Raw genomic sequence first — 4,936 nt, forward strand, 5'->3', positions numbered from 1 at the left:
CAATATGAACATGCATGTAACATTTTACCATGAAATCAACTCACAACTCAACAATTCAAACATGCATGCATGAATTAAGCTATAATTCAAAATGTTAGAACTAAATTATGACTTAGCTCCTCAATTAGACATGAACCATGCAAGGACTAGCTCGAATTCAACAATGAGAAGGTGAAATCCTTACCTAAGTCTTGAATTAGAGGTATGGAGGCTCAATGTTGCAAGTTTTCTACAATATCCTTAAGATTCCAAGAAAATCCCTCAAGAACACATCAATTCTCTCACTCCCTCTCTCTCTAGATCGGTTTTGTGCTCAAATGAGGCTGAGGAAAAGTTTGTCTAATTGTGTACAAGGCTCAATATGTTGAGGTAGTGGGCCACTAACGATGGCAATATTGCCATTAAGTCTAAGTTATGCAATTTCTTAATAATTAACCTAATTTAATCGTACCAAATCACATTTTAACTGAATATGCCATAAAATCACATTAATTCCAATGAACACAAATCATTAATCAATTTCAGATTCGGCCGCCGATAAGGCCTTCAATTCGCAATTTAAACACAAAGGCATGAACAGATAATCAAACAGTCAACAGATAGATAATGCATTTTAAACAGATATACTCAATCAATCAGTTTCAGATTTCAGTCAGTCAATTCAATTACCAATCATAATCAGTCTCAGTTTAGCAGTAATCAGTAGTTAATCGGTAAATAGTGACGAGGGTTGTTACAGTCTCCCTTCCTTAAAAAGAGTTTAGTCCCCTAAACTCGAGTTACCTTCGTTTTGGAAGAAAACAGGATTCAATGGAAACAGTTCAGGATATCTTTTAGCCATGTCATCTTCCCTCTCCCAAGTGGCATACACGCCACCATGGTTTTGCCAGTCAACTTTCACTAACGGGATCTCTTTGTTTCTCAACTTCTTGATCCGTCTGTTTACAATCTGAATAAGCTGTTCCTCGTAAGTGTAGTTATCACTCAGCACTACACGAGTAGGCTCTATCACGTAAAAAGGATCCCGGAGGTAGTCCCTCAACATAGAAATGTGGAAGACGTTGTGCATATGCTCCATTTCAGGAGGAAGCGCAACTTGATACGCCACCGGATTGATTTTCTCAATAATCTCATATGGTCCGACGTATCTCGGGGCTAACTTGCCTTTGACTCCAAAACGAGTCTGGCCTTTCATTGGTGTCACTTTCACAAACACGTGATCACCCACTTCATATTCTCTATCCCGTCTTCTGATATCAACATAACTTTTCTGTCTGCTCTGTGCGGTTTTCAGTCTCTGTTGTATCAGTTTCACTTTCTCAGTCGTTTCGTATACAATCTCGGGCCCAAGCAAAGGCCCATTTCCAACTTCTGCCCAGCAAATCGGAGATCTACATTTTCTGCCATACAATGCCTCGAAAGGCGCCATACCAATACTTGAATGATAACTGTTGTTGTAGGCGAATTCAGCCAATGGCAAATGGCTTTCCCAGTTTCCCTGAAAATCAAGGACACACATTCTCAGTAAATCCTCCAGAGTCTGGATGGTCCTTTCTGACTGGCCATCGGTCTGAGGATGATAAGCACTACTCAGTCTCAATTCAGTACCCAATGCAGTCTGTAAGCTTTGCCAAAATCTCGATGTAAACTTCGAATCCCTGTCAGAAACAATGGACACAAGCACTCCATGCAGTCTAACAATTTCATTAATATAGAGTATAGTCAATTTGTCCGCATTATAAATTGTCTTAACAGGTAAGAAGTGAGCAGATTTAGTCAGTCTATCAACAATAACCCAAATTGAGTCCATACCTTTACTGGAGCGAGGCAATCCCACAATAAAATCCTTGGTGATATGTTCCCATTTCCACTCTGGTATAGGTAAGGGCTGCAATAAGCCTGCGAGCCGTTGATGTTCGGCTTTAACTTGTTGGCAATGAAGACATTTCGATACAAAATCAGCAATTTCTTTCTTCATTCCCGGCCACCAGAAATTCAGTTTCAGGTCTTGGTACATTTTCGTATTCCCCGGATGGATGAAAAATTTTGAATTATGGCCTTCTTGCAGAACTCTTTTTTTTAGTTCAGTATCATTTGGTACACACAATCTTTCTTGAAATTTCAGTATATTACTTTAAAATTTGAAACCCGGTCTTGGTTTAGTTTCCCTTTCTTCGATGATCTTCTTCAAGAAGTCATCCAGTTGCTGTTTCTCTTTAACTCTTCAATCAGTGCTGGTTTAGCAGAAATAGCAGCTAAGGTTCCACCTTATTCTCGCAAAACGATTTCAATTTCAGATTTTTCAAGGTCACAAAGCAATTCCTTCTGCCCGGTAAGCAAACAGGCTGAATTTTTAATCGATTTCCGACTCAGTGCATCGGCAACGGTGTTGGCTTTTCCCGGATGGTACAAAATCTGCAGGTCATAGTCTTTAATCAGTTCTAGCCATCTCTGCTATCTCATGTTCAGTTCTTTCTGTGTGAAGAAATATTTCAAACTCTTATGGTCAGTATATACTTCACATGTCACCCCATACAGATAGTGACGCCAGATTTTCAGTGCAAATACTACTGCAGCAAGTTCCAGATCATGGGTCGGGTAGTTCTTTTCGTGCGGTCTCAGTTGTCGGGAAGCATAAGCAATAACTCTCCCATTCTGCATTAAAACACATCCCAAACCCTTATGAGAAGTATCACTAAATACAATAAAACCATCCGTACCTAAAGGTAGGGTAAGAATCGGTGCAGTTACAAGTCGAGTTTTCAACTCTTGGAATGCTGATTCCCTTTGGTCAGTCCAGTCAAATGATATCCCCTTCTGAGTTAACTAGGTCAACGGTAAGGCAATTTTGGAGAAATCTTTGACAAATCTTCTGTAATACCCGGCTAGTCCCAAAAAGCTTCGGACTACTGTCACATTTGTTGGTCTAGGCCAGTTTACTATAGCTTCAATTTTTTGCGGATCAACAGAAATTCCATCTTTGCTAACAACATGTCCCAAAAACATAACATGATCAAGCCAAAATTTGCATTTAGACAGTTTAGCATAAAGTTTCTGTTCTCTTAGGGTCTGTAGGGCAAGTCTCAGATGATGTTCATGTTTTTCTATATTTTTGGAATAAATCAGTATGTTACCAATGAATACTACAATAAAGTCATCAAGGTATGGTTTAAAGATTCTGTTCATGAGGTCCATAAATGCAGTAGGTGCATTGGTAACTCCGAAAGGCATAACTAAAAATTCGTAATGTCCATACCTCGTTCGAAAAGCAGTTTTGTCAATGTCTTCTGGTTTAACTTTCAACTGATGGCATCCTAACCTGAGGTCGATCTTAGAGAACACTTGAGCACCCTGTAACTGATCAAATAAGTCATCAATACGTGGCAATGGGTATTTATTTTTCACAGTTACCTTGTTTAGTTCACGGTAGTCAATACATAGTCTCAGTGAGCTGTCTTTCTTTTTCACAAATAAAACAGGAGCGCCCCATGGCGAAATGCTAGGCCTGATGAACTTCTTATCTAGCAGTTCTTGCAGTTGCACTTTCAATTCTTTCAGTTTAGTTGGAGCCATTCGGTAAGGAGCTTTAGATACTGGATACGTTCCCGGAATCACATTAACGGTAAATTCAATCTCCCTGTCAATCAAATCCCCTAGCAGATTTTCTGGAAAAACATCTGGGAATTCTCTGACTATAGGAATACTGTTCACGTTAGCATTATCATCAGTAGATAGAGTCAATACAGAACACAGATATCCCTTACACCCCTTTCTAATCAATTTAACAGCTTTCACAAATGAAATCAAATATGGAGGAGGTACTACTCCAACCCCATTAAACACAAATTCGGGTAAACCCGGTGGACGGAAAACTATTTGTTTCATTACACAGTCTATGGTAGCATGGTATTTCGTTAACCAGTTCATTCCCAATATTACATCAAAATGATCAATGTTCAGAGGCAGTAAGTCAATAAACAAATGTGCATCTCCAACAATAATTTCACAAGCAGGGTACATATATGCACAGGTCATAGATCCCCCAATGGGTGATGATACAGCTAACAGATAATTCATGGGTTCTAATGGTCTATTCAGTTTTTGCAAACAAGTATGCGACACATATGAATGCGTAGACCCCGAATCAATCAGTACATAAGCATTTTGAGTACAAATAGAGAGAATACCTGACACAACGGTCTCGGTATTCTGCACATCTCCCGGTACTAGGGCGAACACTCGGCCCTGCCTCATGGGCTCTTTCCCGATAGCTTTGGGGTTCGATTTTGGTGCAACAGTTGATGATGTTACGCTTGGTGCAGCTTTACTATTGGCTTGTGGAGCAAAGGGGCAGTCTTTAACCATGTGGCCCACCTTACCACACCTGTAACAGGCTCTAGATATTTTGTAACAGACCCCTTTATGCTTCTTGCCACACTCAGAATAGGGTGGTATGAAACCACTCCCTTGGCTGGGGCTAGTTGTTGACCCCGTATTCTGTTTCTTGTTCAATGGGTTATGCTTGTCTTTCTTGAATTTAAAACTCTGCCTTTTACCACGCCATTCAGACGCTGGTGTTTCAGTTTTCAGTGCCTCGATGTTCAATTCAGCCATCAAGGCTCGGTCAAGAACATTTACATAATTCGGTATTTTCAGAACATTTATTCTGTCGAGTACTGCAACATTAAGGCCGCCTTCAAACTTTCTGGCCTTCTTGTAGTCAGTGTCAACCATATGTGGTGCATATCTAGCAAGGTCAGTGAACTTCGTTTCATATTCAGCAACGGATATTGTGCCCTGTCTCAACTATTCAAATTCAGTTACTTTTCTGTCCCTAACACACTGAGGGAAGTACTTTTCAAAGAAGGCTCCTTTGAATTGAGCCCAAGTCATAACAGTATTGTCATCACGGATAAGCATCCACCACCTTCTAGCT

This window comes from Camellia sinensis, chromosome 9, assembly GCF_055761805.1.
Source record: "Camellia sinensis isolate YWXY chromosome 9, ASM5576180v1, whole genome shotgun sequence".
Classification (NCBI taxonomy): Eukaryota; Viridiplantae; Streptophyta; class Magnoliopsida; order Ericales; family Theaceae; genus Camellia; species Camellia sinensis.